This window comes from Sus scrofa, chromosome 3, assembly GCF_000003025.6.
Source record: "Sus scrofa isolate TJ Tabasco breed Duroc chromosome 3, Sscrofa11.1, whole genome shotgun sequence".
Classification (NCBI taxonomy): domain Eukaryota; kingdom Metazoa; phylum Chordata; class Mammalia; order Artiodactyla; family Suidae; genus Sus; species Sus scrofa.
In genome coordinates, this window is record NC_010445.4 from 94,554,861 (window position 1) to 94,582,623 (window position 27,763).

At 45.0% G+C, this 27,763-nt stretch overlaps 1 protein-coding gene across 4 annotated transcripts in view; it reads right to left on the minus strand.

The window, feature by feature from the left end:
• Positions 1–27,763, minus strand: part of PRKCE (protein kinase C epsilon) — a 513,273-nt gene that overhangs the window by 203,584 nt on the left and 281,926 nt on the right. The window lies entirely within an intron of this gene.

Sequence of the window (27,763 nt, forward strand, 5' to 3'; positions counted from 1 at the left end):
CTAGGTGACTCACCCAAGGCGCATCGTTATTAAGCGGTAGAGCCAGATTCTGTACCAAGGACTGTCTAACGCCCAGCTTCACGGTCTCCCCACCAAGCTACACATGTTAAAGAATATAAAACTGACATTTTACCCCCTTTTCTTCCCATATAGAAACTGGGAAAAATACTCAAGAAAATTCAAGCATAATAAGAATTTATTATTCTAACAGGTGGTTTACTTTTTTTTTTTTTTTTTTTTAATGAACTTTCCTTCTCCAATGCTATCAATGAAAAAGCTGTGTAAAAACCTCTCGGCAGATTGGAAGGGGTGCGAGAGGCCCACTTCTCTTCAGTGAATATAGGGTTTGATGAGAAGGGCGGAAAGTTGTTTTGGAAACCAGACTCCCTGCAGAGTAATGGAAAATCAAAACTCCCAGAGACGGCACTCTCGCCCGACACAGCACACACGTCAGGGAGCACAGGGGAGCGACAGGCACAGGACCAGAGCCCCTCCTTGCAGCCCATTTGTACTGCTTCTGGATGTTTCCTACAGGACCATGAGAGGCAGGCAGAGACAGGAGATGTGTGAGGTGCGATGCACAAGTGAAGATACTCATTACAAGGCAACAACTTCCCAGAACAGAAAGTGTATACCTGCTGGAGCCAAGCCAGGAAGAAAGTTTTCCATCAAGGTGTTCCCTAAACCTGCCCCGAGCCATCTCACGGTCAGCAGGAATATGGAGCCACGAGGGAAAAGTCTATTTTCCTGTCTATATGGGTCCCTTCTTCACTCCTGAGGCTACAAAGATGAAAGTTAATGCTTTTTTTTTTTTTTGTAATTAACATTACCCTCTTTCTCCAGAGAGAGCAGTAAGCAAAGTCCGGATCAAATCCATTACTAGAAAATTAGAAGTGAGAGGTTAAAATACCGTGTGTGTGTGCGTGTGTGTGTGTGTAAGGCAGAGGGACTAAAATGACAATGTGACATATTTTTTGTTCTTTCAAACCATCTTCCTGAGGGGGAAAAAAAAAGACTTCAGTGTTGAAAGGGCAAGGCGTCCTTCTTTTATTCGGGAACTGCTCGGGCCTCTCTGGTGAGCAGCCTAGTGTAAACGATCCATTGGAGAGGAGAGCTCTTAATGCATCTACTGCCCAATGAGTGGAACGAGGTAATGATTTGGTTCTTGCACTGGGACGTTTGGGGCCTTTGAAAGCTCATGTAATATTCCTCCCCTTTATCTGCTGCTCAGGAGAACGCCAGTGGATTTCTGGGTGAAGGTGACCTGAAACTTGACAAACCATTAACCAGAAGCACTTCTGGTTGATTCTCAATCTATCAGCCTGAAATGTACACCCAGCAGACCCTGACTTGGCTCTCTCTTATGTTGATGCTCCACTGCTCGAAAACCTCCCTGGGCATCAGAAGTGGCTTCTCGCTCCTTTAGTGGAGATCTCATTTTTTGTTGGCAGGTGCTGGCAAGGGAGTTCAAGAAAAGCTTTTGAAGGCCAGAAAGAATGCAAAAAAGGTTCTTCTCTCTTTCAGATAATGGCCACAGGTTTTTGTGGAATCCAAGTTAGAAAACTGAAGCACCCAGAAGAAGTCTATTAACATCGTTCTATCACCGTTTCCTTCTCAACAACCTAAATTCTGAAGTCTTCCTCTCAAAGTCTCAAACTCTGGCGTGCACCAGCAGTGCTTGGAGGGCTTGCTCCACACGCACTGCCGGACCCATCCTCAGAGTTTCTCATTCAGCAAGTCTGCAGAGGGGCTGAGAGTTCTGTTTCTAACAAGTTCACAAGTGATCTTCATGCTGACGGTCTGGGTCCAGACTCCGAGAACAGTCTAGACCACGTTATTCCTTACCTGGATCACCTAAAAGCGGTACACTTATTTATTCGCAAGAAAGTAGGGCCTTGCTTAGGACGTAGAAAAACCGGGAAGACCATCACGTCTACCATGATAACAAAAACACAGACAAAGAGATCACTGGACCAGAATAAAGCCCAGAGTCCACACATATATATGTTCAACTGATTCTCAACAAAGGTGGAAAGGCGATTCGATGCAGAAATTATAGTTTTTTCAACAAATGATGCTGGAAGAATATCCATGTGCAAAAAAATAAGCATAGTTTCATACCCTGCATCTTGTACAAGAACTAACTCAAAGGACAGACAAAAATGTGAAACCTAAAACTATAAAACATCTGGAGGAACATGTAGGGGAAACATCCTTGTGACCTTGGGGTTAGGTAAAGCTTTATTAGCTCTGACACTAAAAGCGCAGTTCATAAAAGATAAATTGAACATCAAATTAATAACTGCTATTCAAAAGACTTTGTTAAAAGAAAAGTCACCAAATGGGAAAAAAATTTGCAAAATACATAGCTAGTAATATATAAATATTATATATAATATATAAATATATAATATAAAAATATATAGTATATATAAATTATATATTATATATATATAGAATACATAAAGATCTCTCAAAACTCAATAAGAAAATAACCCAATTAAAAACAAGCTAAAGATCTGAAAGCTACCTCATCAAAAAATCTATGAACGGCGATTAAGCATGAAAAGATGAACATTAGTTTTAGCAAAATGAAAATTATAACCACAGTGACACCACTACATTCATATTAGAACGACCAGTGTTAAAATAGCAGCAGCAGCACAGCATCGACAATATTAAAATAGAACTTGAAAATAATCAGGTTCTGATGAGGGATGCAAAGTAACTAGAACTTTCACTGCTGGTAGAAAAACAAAATAGTTTCTCCACTTTGGGAAACACTCTTCAGTTTCTTACAAAATCAAATGCACGCTTACCATGCATGATCCCACAATCCCATTCCTAGGTATTTACTCAACTGAAATGAAAACTTAGATTCTCATAGAAACCTACAGGAAAAAGTCTACAGCAATTTTATTTGTAATTGTCAAAAACTGGAAATGATCCAAACCCATTACTGATGCAATCAACAACATGGCCTGATCTCAAACACACCATGCTAAATGAAAAGCAGCCAAGCTCAAAGGGCTACACAGTGTACGACTCCATCTGAGTGACATACTAGAAAATGCAATGCTAGAGGCCCTGAAAAGGGATCAGTGGTTGCCAGGGGCTAGGGGTGAGCAAGGGGTTTGACTAGGAAAGGGAAAGTTAATGGGAGCATTTTGGAAGGTGGTGAAACTCTTCTACATTCTGATCACAAGGAGGGAGTGTAGTTACATGACTGTATGTATTTGTCAAAAAACTCACAAAACTGCTAAAACAAGTGAATTTCATGGCATGTAAACGATACCTTAAAATTTCTTTTTTTTTTTTTTTTCTTTTTAGGGCCACACCTATGGCATATGGAAACTTTCAGGCTAGGGGTTAAATCGGAGCTGTAGCTGCTGGCCTAGGCCACAGCCACAACAGTGCAGGATCCAAGCCACATCTGCCACCCACACCGCAGCTCACGGCAATGCTGGATCCTTAACCCACTCAGAGAGGCCAGGGATTGAACCCTCATCCTCATGGATCTTAGTTGGGATCAGTACCGCTGAGCCACAATGGGAACTCCTGATGATACCTTCAATTTTTTAAAAAATGGGAAAAAAGTAATGAGGGTGGACCTACCAGAACCTCAGCCCTGTGTCAAGAGCTACTAAAGATACAAAGAACCATGCTGAGGACTGTTTAAAATGAACATCTGACTCAAGCTTTTAAACAGCCTTGACAACTGAGAACTCAAATGAGCAGAAAAGGCTGTAAACACAGATCCAAGGAAACCCAGGGTATCTGGCATAAACCTGGGCCCTCTGCTGTGTACTTCTGCCTTTGATCTATGGGCATTTCATGCTGCCTCCCCCTGCTCTCAGCACCCTAACCAGGTGATCCTGACTGCCACCCCCCACCCCCAGAAGTCGCATTTACTCCTCCCTCCATGCTTCTGATTACACCTGCCCTCCTGTCTAGGACAGAGCCTTCTCCCCTCTCCTCATCTCAATCTTTCCCATCCTTCAAGATCCAAATCTTCATGAAACTTTCCCAACCAGAGCCGTCCACAGGGATCTCCTCTTCTCAAACCACCTTAGTAAACCATCTTTACCATTCTATTTGATGTTCCTCCATTAACCATTTAATTACACACTTTGAGTGCTTAATGTAGTAGTGTTCCTATTGTTTCTTCAACCAGGCTGCTAGTTACTTTAGAAGAAACCTGTAAGATTTCTCTTGTATCCATCTCCCCAACCTCACCCACAATACATCCATTGCTTAGTTCAGTCACTAAATTGAAGTATCCAAGTACCAACCACAGTAGGTAAAAGAAGCAACGTGGTATTAAACACATGGCAATTCATTGGCTCATAGCTCAAAATCTTTGTACATGTTTTCCCTTGCACACAAGGTGATTAAAATGTCATTTCACAGAATAAAACCATCCTTGGTTCTAAACAATTGAACAACCCCTAAAGGACCCACCGTGGCACAGTAAGTACATGTATTTCTTGATGTGTAATTGCTTCCCCTGGATGAGATTCTTTTCATGAGGGCACATTAAAATGAGGGTTGGCTTATTTTCTTTCCTGGCTTTAAAATGATAAACAAATTCTATACATTAATTGTTTTGTCTTCTAGAAGCCTTTGGCCAAGCATCTGGAGCTAATAGATACCCTCTACAGATATTTCCAATTTTCACGCATGCTTATGTTTAAATCAGATTGGCCGATTTAATTCGTCTTTTAATCCTGCAGAACAGTGATGCAAGAAGAACATCATGCTGGGTTATTGCCAGCATATTCCAAGTCTCACGTTACGTTTCATTATTTGTCCTTTGCTTAGTTTATGGTAAAGTGTAAACGGAAAGTGCCATATTTGAATTATTTGAGCGTGAGGAAATTGGTTTTTTTCTTCAGACAATTTGCAACTGGCATTTAAACTCTTTTGACTCTGGACTGAACTTTTAGCGATAAGGAAACCATCAACCTTCAATTAGTCTGGATATATAGACTCCCTTCAATAACATCAGAGAATCATGTGGGTGGATGAGTTGGAGAATTGTTTTCTTCCCTGCCCAGAATCACTGGAGCTGCAGAAAGACCCTGGGCTTCTCCTAAGCCCCCCTTCAAAGTGGAAGGGAGCATCGAAAGGCTCAGAAAGTTGAAGAGATCATTGTCCAAGCTGACAATTATGCCAAAGGCCAGCCCCTTCTAGTTTTAGCCTGAAGGCATTCGTCTAGGTATTAGCCCAGGCAGACAAAATAAAATAGACATGCAAGGACTACTATACTAGTCAACAGAAAACAAAACCACTAGGCCAGTGGTTCTCAGTGGTCCTGCAGCAGAATCCCCCGAGGTTTAAAGCACAGCTTGCTGGGCCCCTCCCGGCTTTCTAGTCAGGAGCTCTGGGTTGGGACCCAAGAATATACATTTCTAACAAGCTCCCACATGATGCTGATCCTGCGGGGCCATCCAGAGAGTGCACTTCGAGAACCACTGACTGCCCGAGACTGACTATGGGCCTGTGGACCACCAGAATTATTAGAGAATTCTGGACTGCGAGACAGGAAATAGCCCCAGAGAAAAGAGGAACAACGAAGATTTCTTTAATCCATCAGTGCTCTGAACCAACCCTCTGTCAAGGCAGCCCCAGGGAGGGAGACGCCTGAGGGTTTTTTTGTTGTTAAAATTGTAGTTGATTTACAATATTGTGTTACTTTCAAGTGTACAGCATAGTGACCTTTTTTTGCAGATTATATTCCATTAGAGGTAATTATAAAATGTTGGGTATAATCCCAGCCCAGCTCTTCCAGGGGCTAAAGGAGGGGCTGTGCGGAATGCACTTCACCCCCCCACCCCAGGAGGGGGCGTGCAAGGCTGCACACCCCATCTCTCCACTCCTGTGCTCAGGTGGGGTGTTCACCACCTTGGAGAAGCCCTCCTTTACGATGACCTTCTTCCTAGGTCCTCCCAGTGTGAGACCCTGAGGCCTCTAAGCTTTAAAACACACGGAGGCCTCGGCCCCACCCTCAGGGACTCCCATTTAAATGGTGGGGGGACCCACCAGTTGAGGGTGAAACTTCCCAGATGAGCTTAACCTGGAGTCAAAATTGGGACCCACTGGCGAACCAGATCTGGGCTCCCTGGCCCCAAAGTAGCCTATTCTTCCTTTCCCTGCCCTCCATCTGGTGATGAGAAGAGTTTCACAGCCAGGAGGTTTGTTTTATTCCTTAAACCAAAACAGAACAAACGGCGTTTTCATATGTCCCTTTTATTTTTCTGACGCGGCAAAGGTAAGCCCCTCGGGAGGAGCGGTACAGCATCAGTCCTTATTAGGAAAATAGGCAGCTGTGGTGAATCCATTCACTTCCCTAAATGTGCTGCACCCCCATCAACTGGCAAATGAGGGTCAGCAGGTGCGCAAATAACCACACCTAACACTGCATGACACGCACCCTCAGACTCACCTGGGGAGTCCCAATCCACGCCAGTGCCCACAGCACCCCTGGATGGCTGACTCACAGTCTCTGCAGGTGGAGCCCAGGCACCGTCACTTTCTTTAAAGCCCAGCAGGGGCTTCTAATGTGCAGCCGGTGTGGAGAAGCACCAACAGCATGGGTGGGTGGTGCTGCCATGCAGATCGGGAGAGGCACAGAGGGACCTTGCATCGATCCAGCCAGTGGCTTCTGTCTGACTCAGCAGCTGCCAGTGACACTAAACATGGGTTTGGGTTCAGTGTTTTGGGGGCATGACTCAGAAATGGGTATTACAGGGGAGGTGGTCCAAGGGGGGTTGGGGGAGAGAGAGAGAGAAGAAAAAGGAAGGGAAGAGGGAAAGGGGAACTGCAAAGAGCCCTGGACTGAGAGCCTGGTTGCAGAGGATAAAGTCTTGGTTCGGACACTCATCGTGTGTGTGTGTGTGTGTGTGTGTGTTCATGCGTGTGTGTGTTCATGTGTGTGTGTGTGTGTTCCCTAGGTGAGCCACTTCTCATTGTCTCAGCTTCCCCATGTGACATGGATGGCTTTGTGTTTCAAGACCCTTCTGGTTCTGAGACTCCGCACGTGGGTTCCACCAACATCAGCTTAGTGTTCAATTGACATTAACCTAGCAAAGCCTGAGGAAGAGGAGGCCTCAGAGCTGAGTGCCTTACAGGTAACTGAATTGGATGCAAATTGAATGCAAATGCTAACATTTGAGCACATGCACACCGAAGGTGATTTCTGAGCTCTTAATGATTTCAGAATTTCATTATCTCAAATATCACTCAGCAGTGTCAAAAAAAAAAAAAAAAAAAAAAGGCAGCGCTCTTGACCTTCCTGTCCAGGAAGTTAGCTTCCAGGGTGAACTCAGCTTACTAAGTGAAACTACTTCTCATACTGCTGTCTAGAGTTTTATTTGGCTACTGTGTGTGTCCTGTTAGTTCACAAGCGCCTAGAAATCGGGAACAGGTTGTCTAAAAGAACCTTTGCGTTCGGGGGCAGAGCTTCAACAAAGCACTTTCCATGTTCTTCCTTCTTCTACAAAAGTTGTGTCCCTGGGAAACTGCACATCAATGGAATTTCCATCAATCAAACCCAATTTTAAATGTACATTAAGTGCTATATCAGGGAGCCCTGTGGTGAGTGCTTTTGAAGAGTGACTTAATTTTTTAGGTAATGCTAATAATTGCACCTTAATTCAACTATTTGGTAAAGCTAAATTTTAACATAGCAATTTCGATGTAAAGTAGAGGCTGTTTTATGTTCTCTTAATTTGAACCCTTCAGGGGTTTGAGGTATGTTATAATAAATTCTGCTGTCGTTCATGCTCCTTCATAATATTTGCAGCAAAAGGAGGGGTGTTTATTGGCTTAACTTTCACTGTGCTTCTATGTGGAGAGCCACTAACACGGAACAGAGCACCAACAGCGAGCTCGTGTTAACCAAGGCCCAGGAGACATGGGGTGCAATGAAATGAGCAGAATCATCAGAGTTAGTTGGGGCTTAGGTCCTTCTGCTCACACTGTCCCCCTACCCCACTAGTCGTATGCCCGCGAGTGAGTCCCTTTCTTTTTCTGGGCTTCAGTATTTCCGTGTGACAGAAATACTGGACCAGGAGCTTTCTAAAGTCCTTTTCTACTGTGGCATTTTAGGATTTTAGGCTTCTTTAAAGAGTCTGCATCACTTGACCTTGTCAAATTTTACAGTCCTAAAACCACTCTACTAGCTCTGATCCAGCTCGGCACAAACTCACAGGATGAGGTGTGGTCCGAGAACCAAGCTCACCATGCATGGCTGTGCAGGTTGTGCACTGCACAAAAGTACTCAGCCTTTGCTACTTCTGCTCCCAGCACAGGGCTGTATTAGCTCAGTTGCAGCCCCGCCCCTGCTTGCGTTCATTCTTGCATGGTCCAGCCTGGCCCTAGTGAGAGTAGAACCTTGAAACCTAAGGGCAGCAAAGCATAAACTGTGTGGTTAACATCAAAGTAGGGTCCCATGACAAATGACTATCCTGCTGGGCCCTGGGGAGGCTTGGACCAAGTGTGGAGATCATGTACACATAAATATAACCGCGTTTCAGTGAGAAAGTCAGGATTGAGGGGGATTTACGGAAACGCAAAGACGTGACAGGCACAGGGATATATCTAAAGAAACGGCTGTGACTGGCACTTTAGCTACTGAAGAGTCTTTATGAAGCTGTTTCCTAGATGAGCTGGTTCCGTCCTAGCATTCTAGGTTAAAGTTGTATAGAGAGGGTTCCCAAGACCCGGATACCTATCAGAGTGACTGGGGAGCTGATGCAGTCACAGGCTCTTGAACCCCAATCCCACTGAGTGAGGCTTAAAAATCTGTTATTTCAAGCAGCTCCCCAGGTAACCTGGGGCAGCCAACACAGCGCAGACAAGCCAGCAGTGTTTGAAGAACGTGGGTCAGAGCGATCATCTGGGCCCTGGATTTTAAGTTGGGGGGAAGGGCTGGAGAATAGTTCACAATCGTGACCAAGGATAGACCGATACCAGGAGAAAGGCAAGGACACCATTTGGGGCTTTCCGTCATGGTGGCCAAGTGAACATGGGCCCAGGCAATCTGGGGCCACCCAGTGGGCAAAGATAGGCCAAAGAAATGAGCCTGGTTGTCTGAGGACATTTAATTAGGGGGGGCCAAGTTCTCAGAGGTACTCAAGGAATGCCAGTCCCCCTAACTTGTCCTCCAGCTGCTACTCAGCCCTGAACACTGGTCACCTGGAGTCCAGTGGGAATGTGAACCACAGCGATGGGGCGGACACTGTGCTGATCTGCATCTCACCCCTCAGCATCCTTCTCTCTTGTGCTTTATGGTCACTGATTTTACTCCACTGCTTCTCAGACACTTGGCCTGGGCATCCTCAAACTAGGCAACTGGCAGTCCCTGGGGAAACCTGGGCAGAGGCAGGAAGAAAGCCTGAGGGTGACCTTGAGAGCTACTTTCCCCTCACCCAGCCAGTTCCCCATGCCAATGCGCTGTGACATCTTTATCAGCTACCCTCAAAATTAGAAAGTGAGAAGCAGAAATAAATTAACTCTCAGTGAGTGTGACTGAAATTCTGCCAGCCAATTTCAAGATAAAGCTTTTCATAAGAAAACATGAGAATCAAATGCACTCATCTAAAGACCAGAGGTTGGCTGATGTCCATTACAAGGTAATAAATTATCTGATCTATAAAAGCAGTGATCTGTGTGCACGACGAGCATTAAAACTAAGTGCTCAGTTTTGGTAAGTCTACTGATTTTACTAAAGGCAAAACCCAACATAGCTGAATACAGCTTCAGTCTTTGATCAAAACTGCATTCACAGAAAACCATCTTTGTTATGCTCCCCAGGATGCTAATTAGGGAAATATTTTCTAAGAATTTATTTTAAGGAAGTGTGTTGCTCCATACATTCAACACAGGAAGAAATTTAAAAACCTGAATCCTTCTATAACCACGTTCTCAATCAATAACGCAAAAAAAAAAAATGCATTTCTAATTTAAATCCCAATAGGTTTCTCAAGGAATTTGAGAAGCTGAGCCTAAAATTCACAGAAGAAAAATGGCCCAAAATTGCAGAAAAAAAAAAAAATGCTGACAAAGAGTAGAGAATGGGAACATGCTCTACAGATATGAAGAGGGGTTTCACAGCTGAAGCAATGACAACAATGTGTGTCGACTCGGGGAGGGATAGACAGACCAAAGGAACGGAACAGAAGTCTGAGGAGGAGGATCAATGGGGAAAACAGAGAGTGATCATGACCTGAACCTAGGTCCCCAGGTTGCCAAAATGAGAAAGAAAAAAAAAGGAAAAAAGAAAAAAAGAACTAGACCCAAGTGTAAAAGCAAAACCCTAAAGTTTTTATTTAAAGCATAGGAAAATATTTCTGTCATTTAGATAGCAAAGGATTTGTTCCTCATAACGCAAAAAGAACAAGCTAAATGTAATCATGTTAAAATGTAAGACTACACAGCAGAAGACACCAGAAATCAATTATAATGACACGTCAGAGACATTGTGAGAAGATATTTGCAACACATGCTAGACTCAGATTTGATAGCTCAGTATATGTATGTATGTATGTGTGTGTGTGTGTGTGTATATATATATATGTGTATATATATAAAACCTCCTACCATCAATGAAAAGATGGCCAACAATCAAAAAGAAAAATGAGCCAAAGATATAGTTTCTTCTCAAGGGACATACAGCAGGCCAATAATCCTAACAGGATCATCAACCTTACAGCTTGAGGGAAATGCAGATTAAAACAATAATGAGGTACCATGCTAATGTTTACTGGTTGGCAAAAACTAAACATCTAAAACATTCCAAAGTATTGGTGAGAATGTGAGGAGACAAACTCTTACATAGTGCCCTGTGGGGGTGCAAACTAATCGAACCAGGCTGAAGTACAATCTGGCCATGATGAGTTAATAAGTTAATAGTACACATATTCTAAAACCCAGCAGTTCCTTCCTAAGTACATGCTGTAGGGAAATTTGCACACATATAACCAAAGAGATTCACACAAAGATGTTCACTGGAACACCGTTTGCAGTAGTACAAAAACTGAAAACAACTTAAATGTCCTCCAACAAGTGAATGGATAAAGAATGTGATATTGTCATACAAGGAGTATCATTTCCTAGTTAAAATGAATACACAAAATGTAACATGTCAACAAAGACAAATCTTCAAAACATGTTTCCTTAAAGCAAGTTAAGAAAGAAAATGTACAGAACACCACTTACATAAAATCAAATCCACAAAGCAAACATTTATAGACACACATACACATATGAATGGGCTAAACACCAGCTTCAGCCCAGTGGGTACCGTGGTTACCTCTGGGGGAAGAGGAGGAGCAGAAACCCTTCTCAAGGGATTTCCAACTATATATCATGTCTTACTTCTTTAACAAAGACAGTGAAAAAAGATCTGAAGCAATGATTACATGTTTATATTTGCTAGCTACGGGAAGTGAGATTGCCACTAAATTATTCCTGCTTTTTTCATCTATGTTTTAAATATTCCCAACATTTTTTTTAAAGCTTCTGTGTGCCTGTATGCCAGTGGGCATTTGTTTTGAATGTGCCATATTACCGTATAGCAAGAACTCAACCTCAGTCCATTGAACTTGGAGATGTGACGTGGGAACACTTGTGAATGTTTTACACAGCGCAACTTTAAAACAGATGCATTTTATAGATTAGCTGTTCCCTACAGCTATAATTACTCACCAGTGCCTAACACGTATACGACAGACATTTGTATGTGAGCAATGCCTGAATACAGTCTGGGGGTGGGGGGGGTGGGGATTACTACTGTTCAAAGAGAACACTGCTGACCTCACATGTCCACTGTGCTTCTGGCTTCCTCCTGCTTCTTGGCCACTTTTACATTCCAAGCTCTATTGGGTAAAAAGCACTAGAAATGGAATATAAATTTCATCACAAGGAATACTGACTGCATACTCTCTGCAAAGAAGTAATCCCAAAGACGCTTCTCCGTTCTATGGAAACACCAACTCTCGTAATCACACTACCACAGCCAATCTGCACTCCAAATGCCTACTGATTGGAAAATAATTGAGCGAGAGAGTAAACCGAGAGAATACAAATGATAGACTGTGTAACAAAATGGACAAATGTCTGCAAAAAAGAATAGTGAAAAGAGTACACTGAGAATGTAACCACATAAAAAGATGTTTTTAAGTAGTTGAAGATCAGAAGATAGGTAAAAATTTAAATAGCTGTGTCGGCATTGTATCATTATAAACATTAATTTTTTTTGTGTGTCTTTTTGCTATTTCTTTGGGCCGCTCCTGAGGCATATGGAGGTTCCCATGAAAAGAGTACACTGAGAATGTAACCACATAAAAAGATGTTTTTAAGTAGTTGAAGATCAGAAGATAGGTAAAAATTTAAATAGCTGTGTCGGCATTGTATCATTATAAACATTAATTTTTTGTGTGTGTCTTTTTGCTATTTCTTTGGGCCGCTCCTGAGGCATAAGGAGGTTCCCAGGCTAGGGGTCGAATCAGAGCTGTAGCCGCCAGCCTACACCACAGCTCATGGCAACGCCGGATCGTTAACCCACTGAGCGAGGGCAGGGACCGAACCCGCAACCTCATGGTTCCTAGTCGGATTCGTTAACCACTGCACCACGACAGGAACTCCTACTTTAATATTTTGACACATTTATCCCTTAGGTATCCTTTTTTGGTAACAGCTTTATTGGGATGTAATGTCCCAATCTAATGAGTCACTGTATCATTGACCCATTTAGAGCATATCATCAATGCTTGTAAGTATATTCACAGGTGTGCAACCATCTCCACAATCTTGGGAACATCTGCATCACGCCGAAAAGAAACCCCCATACCTTTTAGCAGGCGTCCTCCCATCCCCCTCCCTCTGCCCCAGCCACCACTAATGTACTTTCTGTCCCTATGGATTTGCCTATGCTGGATATGTCATATAAATGGAATCATACATTGTGTCTGGCTTCCCTCACTTAGCTTCACATTTTCAAGGTTCATCCACATTGTCACATGTATCAGTGCTTCTTTTTATTGCCAAATAATATTCTGTTGAATGGATACACCACACTTTATATGGTACTATTTTTACAATACCAATAAAGATGGAAAGAGGTTCACAGAGTTTCCCACCTACCCTATTCTAACATGAATTACTTTTGGTGGCTCTTTGGTGATCTCTGGGGAGTGACTGTCTCACGAAGTCTACGTCTACTAGGTCACAATTGGGACATGGCTGTTGGGTAGAACAGGCCAGAATGGAGGGGCTGGGATCCAGGGACCAGAAGTCTCTAGTGGGCAGAATTACAAGTGGCGAGTTCTGATAGAAAAGGAAGCAACGGAGGATTTTAGCACCAGCAGGAGGTGGATAGACAGGTGTCAGCTGGGAAGAAGAGAGGCAGAGGTGCCAACATATGACCAGCTGCCCAGGGAGATCCAGCCACAGGAGGAGGGGCCCAGAAACAGCACTGGGCTCAAGGGCAAGCCTGGATGCATGGAATGCTCTGGGACACTGAGCAGGAGGTATCGCGTGGACCTGGGTGTGCAGTTTCTGGGTGTGAGTTTCAGAGCAACTCACCTTCAGAAAGCCTGGTCAAGGCAAAGGCGGGGCTACTTGACCAGGGGCTTGAGGCCAAAGAAGGCCAAGAGGAAGAAGAGCTAGGAGGGAGCTGTTCCCTGGGTCCTTGGGACTGAACTTGACTTAAGGACAACTGTAGCCATACACCTCAAAGGGCTAGGAGGGAGGAAGCAATTCAATCATCTTCATAACAGCAGGCAGCACTGATGATGATGTGCTATGCACCAAGCACGGTGAGAGTTGGTTTAATGTGTATTACCAATATCCCCACTACCCCTTACAAGGAAGGTACCATTACGACCCTAATTTTACAGATGAGAAGACTAAGACTTACAGAAGTACAGCAATGATACAATAGAAAGTAACAAAGCAGGCTTTGAACCTGACTCCAAAGCCTACAATCCTGAGAGTGGTGGTGATGGTTTGCTCAATCCACATCAGACAGAAGTTCCTGGAGCATCTGGCCACTGCGAGCCAAGACAAGGCCACTTGACACTCCAAGGTGTGTAGGAGTTTACCGTTAGAGGGCAGTGAGGGCCAAGATTTGCCCTGGGGCAGCTTTCTGAACTGCTCAAGAGCATGGTCCCACTCACCCTCGGCCTGACTTTCCCTCCTCAGAAACTCCGAGAGGCAGGCAGGCTGAGGAGGATGAACCTTGCAAATCGTGTTGGTACCTTTATCACAATTTTTGGTGCTGCTGACCTTTCCTTCATCTCCTCCTCCACGGCATTCCAACAAGAACCTCTTACAACTGCAACTGGCTGTTTCCCTGGGCACTGGCACGGATCGCAAAAACTCTGAGGGATGGGAGCTGGCAGGGGGACTCCCCCATCGCACCGCTGTTGACCTCCTTCTTTGAACAAGAGGTGGAGACTGATGCCTTGGGGATCAGACAGCTCTGTTCTCCAGGCCCTTGCCTTCCCTCCCAAGTGGACAGGTGGTTCAGCCACACCTGCAAACCCTGGGGAGGGCTGAGCCAGCATGTCCCAAGGTTCTGACTTGAGTCACTTATAATCCATTCCATTTCCATCAAATGGAAATGAAAAATAGATTCAAGGGAAGTGAGCCAGCAAACAAATGGGAAGACACATAGGCCAAGCGGCCTTCCTACAGGGTCAGTCACAGAGGGCCCAGCAGGACTCAGCCATGGAGGTTCTGGTCAAGGATCTGGACAGCCTGGAGCCTGGTGGTGGCAGGGGTTTGAGAGACACGGGTTTCTTGGAGCTCCTTTGCAGAAAGGTTCTATCACCTCCGGTCACCCTGGCTGACACTCAGCTGACGTCCTACACTCCGGGAGGGCCTCTGTCAAGTTCACGTCAGTCCTGGCCTTACAGATGGGGGGTTAATGGCAGCTCTCGTTGTTCTGTGTTTATTAATGACTCGTGCATGCAGAGCACTGAATTCAGGGCATGTGGGGGTTTATCGGCACTGTCACCCAGTGTCGGGCACACACATACAGGTAAGAGGCCATGCATGTGTTCTCACCGAGGAGGTGGCATCTCCCCACCAGTGCCCAGCGTTCTACTGTGAGCAAGTCACTCTTTTCCTTCATTTTATCTCCATGTAAAAGAGAGATCAGGAGCCTGGCTTCGGAGCTACATGCCAGGATTCTCATTCTGGAAAGTACTAGCAGAGCACAGTTACATAGCCTCTCCTTAAGAGAACGGTAAGGATAAAAGGATAAAAATAGTTATTTACCTCAAGGAAAGCACATAGCACAGGGCCTGGTACACAGTATGTGCTCAGCCAGTGGCAGCTGTGTAGTGTGGCCACCCAAGGTCTTCCTCTGAGACTCAAGTCCTCCTAGAACATGCCCTCCTAGTGCTCTGGTGTGGCAGTCATTTCCCTGCCTGGAGGGACCCCCCCCCCACGGCAATCGGAGGCCGATGGGAGGAGGTGGGGGCCAGGAACAGGAGACAAGGGTTCCCACTTAGCTGAGTGCCACCTCTGTATCCAAGCCAAGCCAACCCCCTCAATGTCCAAGGATTCATAAGTGAAGACACTCGAGTGTTTTAAGTCCTCATTTACAAAGTCAAATGAGTTCCAATGAACATATACGCCAGTGCAGCCCCCATCCCAAGCTGAGCTGTCTTTTCTGTACTGGCTCCAAGGCACTCCACACACAGCTCACACTGCAGGAACACCCACAGGGAGACACAGATCTTCCCCCATGCCGCTGCCCGTGGCGATCCGTAAGGTGCAGCACAAAAGTGGCACCGAGGAGCCTTAATGGAGTAAATGGAACTGGAGCCGGGAAGCAGGATGGAAGGCAGAACTGAGTCACCAACGAGGTGACTCAATCTGAAAGGCTGTGGTGTCAATGAACCCGGGCAGGAATCTACAGGCAGTGGCCTTGTGGAGCGGCCCCAGAGGCTGAGCACTGGGACTGACTCATGCAAGACACCTAGATTCTTCCCACACCTGACTCAGCCATCTCCCCACCATCTAACTGTCTTGGAGCCAGTCGCATCCCAGCTCTGTGCCTCTGTCTCCAAACCCATAGAACAATGCGCCTATGGACTGAACGCTCTTCTGTGCCTTTTCTGGCTCTAGCAAGGTGAACAATTCTGTGCTGATGATTGAGACAAGGCAATTTCACTGCCCAGGAACTCCAAATTCTCCCTGGCTTACCTAACGCAGACCCGGCCTCCCCTGCAGCTGGTGTGGTCTGCAAACGGGGCCTTCATCATAAAAGGGGACCCAAGAAAGCAGGAGCAGAGGCTGGGTTTCTGCCAAGACAGCGTAACTCAGCTGACATCTTTTTATATCCTGGTGTCTTCTGGTGACAACTTTAGATTCCCGTGTCATCCTCAGAGGCATTTGGGACAGTGGAACTCAAAAGCATTTAAGAAAAAAAAAAAGAATCTGGAAAAAAGCAATTCTGGTCTATGTCATCTCTAAGATTTCAAGTTTTTTATGGGAAAACTAGTTCTCATCTTGGATGTCTCAAGTCTAAGTCATCTGCAAGACCCAGGTCGAATGAGACTTCCTCCTGGGAAGCCTCTCACTCGAGGGTCCATGGAGAGGACTCCTGGGACCCTCTGCCCACACCCCTCTTGCACACGCATACACTGTGCCTGTGTGCGGCTCCCATCTCCCAGATGGGATGGTTATGGCCCTTTTAACCTTTCATCTCATGTGCAAAGCACTTGACCAGCCTAAGTACAACAAAAATCCCTTTTTTCAGTGGAAGAATAAATGAGTGTCAGGTTTCAGGGAAACTGAATCATGTCTTTAAACAAAGGACTTGACCTCCTATCATAAAAGTAGAAAATGACCTAAAATGAGCTCTTAAATCCTCCTGACTCTTTATTGCCTTGTCCTAGCCCACAAACGTAATCATTCCCTCCGGCTCAAATGATTTCTCAATTTACAAAATACTATAAAAGTTGAAAGAGTTATCTGAAATAAATCATAATTAACATAGCGTATTTACATAGCACCACGACACATATAAAAGAACAGAACAGCAGCTAACTTCCGGGGAGGGGAAGTGAGAGGTCAGGCAACTTTTATGTTACTCCTTGCAGCTCTGTTCTGTATTAGTCATTGTCTTTCTGTAAGCATATATGGTGTTTATATTACTTAAACAGTGTTTCATTAAGACTAAAGGCTAAAGAGTTTGACACAGATACACCCATTTAATTATACACGAGTGTTATCTTACATCCAATGCATTTTATTGTCAAAAAACTGAATCTCTTCTATTAAAGAATTAGAATGTGCAGATCAAAAAAAAAAAAAACTGTATCTCAAGAAGATTAAACGACTTGCCCAAGAGTGAACTGCAAAATCAGCAAGCAGTGTGCTCATGGAGCAAAGCATAGGGAAGAAGGGAATTTGTAGTCCATTGACCTTAAACCTTCCTGGGAAACCTCATCCTCAGGCCAACACAGTTTACAAAGTGCACAGCCTGTGCTGGTCCCTTCAGGTCCCCTCTCAAGAGCTAGAGGGGGACCTTCCACATCACAGGGACGCCTGTTCCTCCACGTGTGACATACACGAAATGTACACCAGAGGTGTTCATTTACATCAGCTAAATGGATTCCAAGAAGGAAATGCTGCCTCTATCGTTATTGTTATTTTTAGTCTCAAGTGTACAGTTTGCAAGTCATCAACCACATGATGTCGTCATGGTTATTATCCGGCCCAACAGGTAAATCTTTTCCAGGCATCCCAGGGTACACCCAGGTAGCACTGTCTCTGGCCGAAATGTTTCATTGGTGTTTTTGGAACTTAATTAGCACAGGGATTCATTGTCTCTACTCAACAGGTAGAAATAAGAACTGTTGCTGGATCTGCCTCAGACGAATGCAAGAAGTAAAAAATATTGGTTTTTAATGCCTGATTCCTACATGTCTCCAAGCCAGAGGGCCCACACTCCATGGACCATGCTGGGGGTGTTATGCCCCCAAGAAGAAGCAACACATTCAGAAAAGCAATTAGGCCTGGTTTCTAAGAGTCTGCTTTAACTACTTGGAAAGATGGACCCCCCTCAGAACTACCAGCCAACAGCAGCAGCTTCGTGCCTGGACCGCCTGTTTCCATCAGTGTAGAAGAAGCAACCTCTCTAGCAACAGGAGTCTTTCATCCCAAAGAATTACCTCCTTATAATCGGTGACCGTTATCACCTTCTTGGCCAGAGCCAGCCAGGAAAGGCTGTCATGTCATCATAAAACCCCAGGGCTCAAGTAAACCTGAAAGGTTGTCAGGTCCATAACATCCATCATTTGGAGGAGTTCTCTGAGCTCCTCCAGTGCTTGTTTCAACTGCCCAATGACCAGGGGGTTACTCACTTCTGAGTAAGTGACTTTAGCTCCCCTGGTCCTTGGCCCCTCACTAGGCAAAACTGTGCCGGCTGACTCTGCCCTTCCCCTTCCCTTTTAAAACTCAATCATCCTTCCTTCCAGGCCCAGCAGAAGTCCTGCTTAGTCCTTCTATGACACCCTTTGATCCCTGCCACGGACCACCTTCCCTCCTTCCTCTTAACTGCGGCTCCGTCTAAACACCTGGCAGTGCCTCGTGTGACACAGTCCACACTATCTCCCAATCCAGGGACCAATTGCCCTAAGGCTGGAGACTATGTCTTTGCCTCACGAGTGCCCTCTTGTCACCTAATCTGTCAAAGACCACTCGGATGGTGCTGAGTGCGCAGAAGTTGCCTCAGCCACTAAGCTTCCGCTAAGCATGCAAGATGCCGACTTCCTGAGGCTCGGGTCTGATGCCAGCCCTCGGAGTGGGTTAAGTCGGACAGCAAGTGGACACTAGTGCTTCTCCAAGGGATTAACTGTGCTACGGCTTTCCCAGGGGAACAGGTGTTTGTTAAATTTTTACTTGCTGTAGGCTATTAAGCAAAAGGCACATTGTGTCCGAGATCACGTGGTGTGTATTTGGGTGTGAGAGTTGGGGGGAGCGTGGGAGTGTTCGTGTTTGTGAATGAATAAAAGTGGGAGTGAGGGTGTGAGTGAAGGGAGGGGCGATGCGCAAGTGATGTGTGTGTTAATATAAGCATGTGAGTGTGAGCATCAGCATGAGTGTGCACATGCTGCTGTGTGTGCAGCCTGTGTGTGCATAGCCCTGAACACACGTAATCACCTTCACTCTGGCTCTGATTAACAAGCTCTCTGCAGGAGTTCCTGTTATGGCTCAGTGGTAACAAACCTGACTAGTATCCATAAGGACACAGGTTTGACCCCTGGCCTCGTCCAGTGGGTTAAGGATCTGGTGTTGCTGTGAGCTGTGGTGTAGGTCCCAGACATGGCTTGGATCCCGCGTTGCTGTGGCTGTGGTATAGGTCGGCAGCCGTAGCTCCGATTCAACCCCTAGCCTGGGAATTTCCATACGCTGCAGGTGCAGCCCTAAAAAAAAAACCAAAAAACAAAAAAAGGCACTCTGCTTCTTCCATTCCTTGGACCTGGTTGGACTAAGCCAAAGGTCTTCAAATATTTTGGGCTGCAAATATCAGTAAAAACTTTTTGATAGATGGGTTTACTTTCTTATAAACATAGAGAATTGGCAATTCATATAACGAATATTAAAATGGCATGATGGAAGATACTGTGAGAAAAAGAATGTATATATATTCTGGGTCACTTCGCTGCACAGTAGAAATTGACAGAACACTGTAAACCAAATATAATGGAAAAAATAAATATTCAAAAGTTAAAAGTTGAAATTATTTTCTTGTCCTTAGGTAAGAGAGTAGATACGAATGGAAAGCCTATTGTTTGTTTCCCATTTCTCGGTGGCTCACCCAGCCTGGCCCAAGCGGTAGGCAAACACGACTTTGGAGGCCACGCCTCTCAACCCTAATGGCCCTTGATCCAGCTTCTCACCCCTTTCACAGACATGCAGGCTCAAGTGGCAGGGGTTGGGCTGGAAATGGGGTCTGTGCTTGTCTTCAAATGAGGACGGCCTCCAATCTGCAGTGCAGATGGCAGTTTCTAGGAGCCACTAAGTGAGGGATAGAAGGCAGCGGCCAGAGATGAGTTCTAAACATGAGTTCAGCTAAGCCAGGAGACTCTGGGGTTACACGGGGGCGAGGGGGGGTGTGTGCACGTGTTCCCTGAATGTACTTGCCAGCCGTTCACTGGCAGCCCAGCCTGGTGAGGGGATGGGTTACACCCACATCTCGGCAACAACAGCAGGTCCCCGCAATGATCTACGGCAAGCAGGACTCAAAAGTACACTAACTAACAGCCACTGGAGTCACTTAAGTAAAACACTTTTGTTTTTTGTCCTTGCATTTTCTCTTAATGACACAGGGTTGGAAATGTCTCCTTGAAAGCCTTTTGTAATCTACTGAAAGAGAGCGCTCTGATTCTACTCTCCAGGATTGTGGGCTATAAAATGATGACAGAGCTGTGGAAAGGTCAACTCCCAGGCATGACCACCTGACAGTAAGGCTGCTTATCGGGGAGTGTAAATAGTGACCCCGAGGAAGGCGACGCTGCTGGCTTTACACAAGCCTGTCTCCTGTCTGTCACTACTGGACCACTACCAAGATAAACTCGTCAGAGGTTTAATAATATTTTACATTTCTATCCAATTTCTCTTTCTCTAGATGCACCAACCTCCACTATGCCACTAAGGACTCACAGTGACCACAGGGAGCAGGTGCAGGGGAGTATGGTGCCGAGTGGTCTGTTTTTGTTTTTTACATATTTTCCAGGAGAAAAAATAACTTGGAAAGTGGCAGTCCTGCACCTCCTCCACCCTGGCGGGGTGCTCTGGGTTGGATCTCACTGGGGTTGGACGGGGTTGGAGCCAGTGGGGAATTAGCCTACTGCGCTGGATTCCTGAGTGCTGACTCGGCCACAGGACTCCGTGCGGGCAGAGAGCTCCAAGCCGCCTCTCCTGACTGGGAAGGAGCACCAGCCTCTGCCCTGGCTGTTCACAGTGTCGTCTATCGTGAAGGGGGCCAAGGTCCTTGAGATTGTACATGAGCGAGCAAGAAAACTGGTACTGTGTATATCTGCAAATACACACTTAGTTTAAGCAGATTTGTGCCTTTTTGCCTTTGTTCTGAAAGTTGCTGAGTAAGGCATGATACAGTGAATTCATGGTCAAATAATCAGGAAAAGGCAAAGTTTAGGCCAAAGAGAAGAGGTCCACAGAAAAGAATGAAGACGAGAGGCCAGAAAAGGTTTGCTCACTGAACAAAGAGTTTCTGGAAGGGCTGATGGGGCTGAGAAGGGTGGGATGTTAAAAGGGACCCAGAGGTCAAGTATAAAAACAATGCAGGAAATTCAGGACAGGGATAGGGTAGGAGGGAGAACGTGGGTTCACCCAACAGGGTCCTGAATTTTGCCTGTTTTCTCAGCGTCATCATGAATAGCATCACCTCTTACTCTCGGTTGTGTCCTTTCTTGGAAAATAAAATACTCATCCTGGTTCTCAAAAACCCACAAGATGCACTGAGTTGCCAGCCAACACCCCCTTCATCCAAGACATCCACACTGGCTTCTACAAATGTACAACCTCCACGTGGCTGAAAACTGGCAGCTACCATCAGAATAATGATGGACAACTAAGAGGAATTTTCCTAAAATCAAACCACCTAAAGGGGGAGGCCATCAGATTTTTAGCCCCTACCCCATAACGCCGTGGCTTAGGTCACCCCCAGGCAGAGAGAGATAGGAGGTCACAGGGTATTCTGCAGATGACCTTGGGGGTAGGTCAAGGAATACACCTGTGATAGGCCACCACCACCATCTATTAACCACCCCCCAAGGTGTATTTTTATTGAAGTACCATTACAAAGCTACACACAATGGCATTTTTTTTGCTTTTTAGGGCCACATCCACAACATATGGAAGTTCCCAGGCAAGGGGTCGAATTGGAGCTACAGCAGCCAGCCTACACCACAGCTGCAGCAACATGGGGTCCAAGCTGCATCTGCGTTCTACACCACAGCTCAGGACAATGTCAGATGGTTAACCCACTGAGCAAGGCCAGGGATCAAACTGGCAACCTCATGGTCACTAGTCGGATTTGCTTCCGCTGCACCACAAAAGGAACGCCCAACAATGGGAAAATTTTTAAAGAAGCAGGTTTTTAAAAATTGACAGAATTTGAATCTCTTCTTCCCAAAAGGGATTACGCTCTTCATCCCTCAGGGAGCACATCTCCTTTCTCAAGATCACTACCTAAAGGATCCATACGGGAAGGTCTAAGCATCTGCAGAATTCAAAATACAAGTGGTAGATGCCTTATATCCACACCAGGCCCTGGTCTCCATGCTGAAGATTTAACAACTCAGCCCCAGCAGGTGTTCAGCAAACACCTGCTGATGGAGCGTAGCCTGAGAGTGTAAAAGGGACAGGCAGAGCTATAGCTTTTGTCCCTGTCCCTTTCAATAAAAACATCCACAGTAAGAGGCTGTGGGTTGGCAGAAGTCTCCCAGAACTGGGAGGGGCCGTTCCTGACACCTACAGAAAACCTATGGACTCCAAAAATCATACCTTGAAATTCGGGTTGAACAAGACCTTATTAGAAGGTTTAACTGGTAATAGCAATACAAATGAAATTTAAAAGTCATAGCAATAGTACACCCGAAACTAACACAACACTGTTAATCAACTGTGCTTCAATTTTTATTTTTTATACTTCAATTTTTAAAATCTTTTAAAAGCTCACCTTAATACTCTAACAGTTGTGATTATAATAAACGCATATAATTTTCCATAAGCATCAACATATTCATTAAATTAACGATTCCAATTTAAATGGAGAACAGGAGGCGTTCCTGTCGTGGCTCAGTGGTTAACGAATCTGACTAGGAACCATGAGGTTGCGGGTTTGATCCCTGGCCTTGCTCAGTGGGTTAAGGATCCGGCGTTGCCATGGGCTATGGTGTAGGTCATAGATGCGGCTCGGATCCCGAGTTGCTGTGGCTGTGGTGTAGGCCGCAGCTACAGCTCCGATTCGACCCCTAGCCTGAAACCTCCACATGCTGCCGGTGATGCCCTAGAAAAAGGCAAAAAGACCAAAAGAATAAATAAACAAACATAAAAATAAATGGAGGAACAAATTTTGAAAAATAGCAATAAACAATCAAAGATTGTGCAAAATGTCTGCTTTTAACGTGGTACAGGGGCTTCAGGCTGCCGGCTGCAATCTCTGTCCATGGGGTAAGGAAAACCTGGTCGCATTTTCCAAGCCCGCCCACCATGGCCACATGGGGGCGCGCGAGTCAACACCTTGGTCTGGGCTTCCCGCGGGCTTCCTCTCGGTAAAGTAAGAAACCACTTTGGAGCAGGAGGAGGACGTCGGTGAGCAGGGAAGCGCTACAGCATGATTTTTGCTTGGCCCGCTGCCGCGGAGGCAGTGACTCAGGCCGACTGCCCCGGGTGTTTCAGAACTGTGTGGGTGCCAGCCCAAAAGGCTTCCCCTCACTTCCTAAGCACTTTCCCAGCACCGTGGCCTGGGGCACTGGTTACTGTTATTACACCCAGGGAGGGGGGCGGGATGGGGTGGAGGAGAATTAATAAAATTTAAGGGAAAATAATCACCTAACCTGCCAAGGGGTGAGAGGGGAAACAAATGAATACACGCCTCCCTCTCTCCCTCCCCCACCCCAAAGGCGAGCCCTAGAGGGCGGGGGCTGGGAGTGGGGGTGTGGAACAACACAGACTGTTCTCCAGTATGTCACATGGTGTCCTTGGCGTGACAGGCATGCGCGCCCTAGGTGCCTGCCAGCTCTGCTCAGAGGAGAGAATCCAGCCTGAGATGCAGGACAGCAGACTGGCTCCCAAACAGTGCAGTGCCAAGCTTCTGGAACGGAAGGTCCCCCACACCCACAGGCGGCAGCATCTTCACCACGCATACCACCTAGGTCCACATCGCCAGGATAGGCCAGTGGCCCCAACACCCAGCATCACCAGACACAGAAAGGCGTGGGCAAGCCTGCACCCCAGGGCTCCCGGGCACAGGCATGGTGATGTTACAGATCACTATGGAGTCCAATGGCACTGATCCAGCAGCTACATTAGGAGAAGTGATTTAAATCCCCAAACTCCTACCACAGAAAATTCAGTGGAGCTGTGGTTTTATTTGAAGATTTTGAAAAAGAGAAACATTTTTATTTTGTTTAAACATGGAGTAATATGCACATTTTAAAGCATTAATACTGTTCTTATTTTTAAGACCAAACAATATTTCATAAGAGTTCCTAGCTTAAGGGAAGCTGCGGGAGGGGAGGTATTTGTTCCCCTGAACTCGCTTATCTATAATGAATGCAACAGTTCTGAGTTAATAGTCAAAAAGCAGAGACTCATGCAAAAATAAAATACATATACTCTTAACAATTTTAACTGACAGCATCCATCCACACTTTAAACACTTATCTGAAAATACAAACCCCTACTGGCCAGTACCAAGGCTGAGGACTTTTCTCAAAAGGATGCTCCCTGTTTTGTGTTCTGCACCGTCTCTCCCAGATGATGGATTACCTACCATTTCTAATCTTGATTTCTTTATAGAGGAGCAAGAACTTAAAAGATATTTATGAGCAAATATGAGTCGAGAATCTTTGCAGAGCTTTATTATCTGCCCCCCCCCCTTTCAGGATTCTATTGTTTTCCCCTCATGCATAATTCAAAAGCAATTTTATTAGCAATTTACCTTCCATGACTCTTTCCAAGACATTCAACTTAGTTTTCATAGAAACATTTTCTTTTTGTGCTCCTATTTCAGTAGGTTAAATGAGATTGAATCCAAATTATATAATTACAAGAAGAACAACAAACCTAAGTGACTTACTAAATACACGACTAAAATGATAGAGACAGGAGTTCCCGTAGTGGCTCAGTGGTTAACGAATCCGACTAGGAATCATGAGGTTGCAGGTTCGATCCCTGGCCTCCCTCAGTGGGTTAAGGATCTGGCGTTGCCGTGAGCTGTGGTATAGGTCACAGAAGTGGCTCAGATCCCGTGCTGCTGTGGCTCTGGTGTAGGCCAGCGACTACAGCTCCGATTAGACCCCTAGCCTGGGAACCTCCATCTGTCGCGGGTACGGCCCTAAAAAAGGCAAAAAAGACCAAAAAAAAAAAAAAAATGACAGAGACAGAAGTATAGGGAGTTCTAAAGAGCAGGTTGCTATGCTATAAGTGAGTTTTCAAGTGTGCTCTTTGGTGTCAGAAGGAATGGGAGACAGCAAATTTAGCATGTCTATAAAGCAGAAGTGGGTTAAAAGAATACCTCCTAAACTAGGATGGAAATGTCTGAAAAGTTGCAAACTCGGCATTTATTATATGGCCAAATTTGCTAGATAGAATTTACATGCAACTCTTCAGAAAAACAAATCTGATGCCCAAGCAAGAAACACCTGTACCTATCTAGGCTTCTACCAATCACCTGAGTCAGTTACAACTTGCCCAAGTTAGCATGGTTTGATCACATGCAGCCCACATCCTAGGTTTGCACTGCAAACCCCAGTTTCCCTAGGATTGAAAATACTCCTAATTGAAAAGGCAGACCCATTAAGTGAGAGGTAAAAAAATAAAAGTTTTTGGAAAAAAACAAAGGTGGATATACCATGACCTTTAGTAGGCAGCACTTTCTTAAGCAGAATACACAAAAAAGCACTAGCCATAAAGAGAAAAAAAAATGGATAAGCTGGACTAATTGAGAACTTCTATTCAGCAAAATATATTCTTAAGGAGTGAAAAGGCAAGCCACAAATTAAAAGGGACTTGTGATTTGTATATTCAACAAAGACTCAGACCTAGAATATGTAAAGATCTCCTACAAATCAATAAGAAAAAGGCAGGCAATCCAGTAAAAAATGGGCACAAGACTTCAAAAGCCACTTCCAAAGTAGGGTATCTAAGTAGCTACTGATTATATCAAAGGGACTCAAGAGAAATGCATCGTTAGCAGACAAATGCAAATTAAAATCAGAATGAATAGAAAGATGCATGGATCAACAGAATATGGTGCATACACACAAAGGATTACCATTCGGCCTTGAAAAGAAAGGACTGGAGTTCCCGTCCTGGCGCAGTGGTTGACGAATCCAACTAGGAACCATGAGGTTGTGGGTTTGGTCCCTGCCCTGGCTCAGTGGGTTAAGGATCCGGCGTTGCCGTGAGCTGTGGTGTAGGTTGCAGACGTGGCTCGGGTCCCGCGTAGCTGTGGCTCTGGCATGGGCCAGTGGCTACAGCTCCGATTCGACCCCTAGCTTGGGAACCTCCATATGCCGCAGGAGCAGCCCAAGAAATAGCTAAAAAGACCAAAAAAAAGAAAAAAAGAAAAAAAAAAGGACTTTCTGACACATGCAATAACATGGATGAGCCTTGAATACATTAGGCAAGTGAAATAAATCAGTCACAAAAGGATAAATACTGCATGATTCTACTTATATGAAGTACTTCAAGTGGTCAAATTCATAGAGACAGCAGAATGGTGGTTGACAATGGTGAAGAAGGGGAAATGGAGAGTTCGTGTTTTACAGGTACAAAGTACCAACCTGGAAAAACCAAAAAAAAATTCTGGAGATGGGTGGTCATGATGGTTGCACAAAAAATGTGACTGTACTTAATGCCACTTAACTGTATACTTAAAAATGGTCAATTTTAATGGTTCAAATTTTTGGTAAATTTGAATGTTACCCATATTTTACCACAATAAAAAAGGGGAAATTACACTGAAACACACCCACCAGAACAACTGAAAGTGGATTAGAGCTGAATACCAAGTTTTGGCAGAGTTGTAGAGCACCTGGAATTTTCTATATACTGCCAGTAAGAGAGTACATCAGTACAGCCATTTAGGGACACTGACAATATTTACTGAAGCGGCCACATTTCAACTCAGCATTCCTATTCCTAGGTATGCATACAACCCCAGCGTGTATATTTGTTCACCAAAAGATGCGAACTAGAATGTTCATAGTGACATTATTTGTACTACCTCCAAACTGGGAACCACCACGTGTCCATCAGTGGTAGAACAGATAGCTCTTCCCACAATTATACAGCAAAGAAAATGAACAAACTACACACAACAGCATGGATGGATCTCAAACAGAACACTGAATGAAAGAAACCCGATACAGAAGAGAATAGGAGAAAACGAATGTGTGTGTGTTGTGTGTGTATACATAAAGAGAATATGAGAAAATGAATGTGTATATATATATGTATGACTGAGTCACTTTACTATACAGCAGAAATTGGGAAAACATTGTAAATCAACTATACTCTAAAAAAAAAATAAAATCCCTCAGCACTAAAAAGAAAAAAAAAAGAAAAAATACAGTCATCCCTCAGTATCTTCAGGGATAAGTGGTACCAAGAGCCTAAGCAGATACCCAAATCTGAGGATGTTCGAGACTCAGAGCTGGCCCGTATCCGTGGTTCCACATCCATGAATTTAACCAACCACAGATTGTGTAGTACTGTGGTATTTTTTGGGGCGGGGGGAAGGCCACATTTAAGCCCAAAGCCATGTTGTTCAAGGGTCAACTGTATATCACATGAATACATCTACTTGAAGTTCAAAACCAAGAAAGACACTTCTATGCTCCTGGAAGTCAAGATGGCAGAAGGGGGCAGCAACAGGAAGGGGGCAGAGAGGGGCTGGGCATATTCTGTTTCTTCCTCTGGACACTGATCATACCATGTATTCATTTTGTGAAAATCCAGTGAGCTGGACACTTCTGAGTTAGGCATT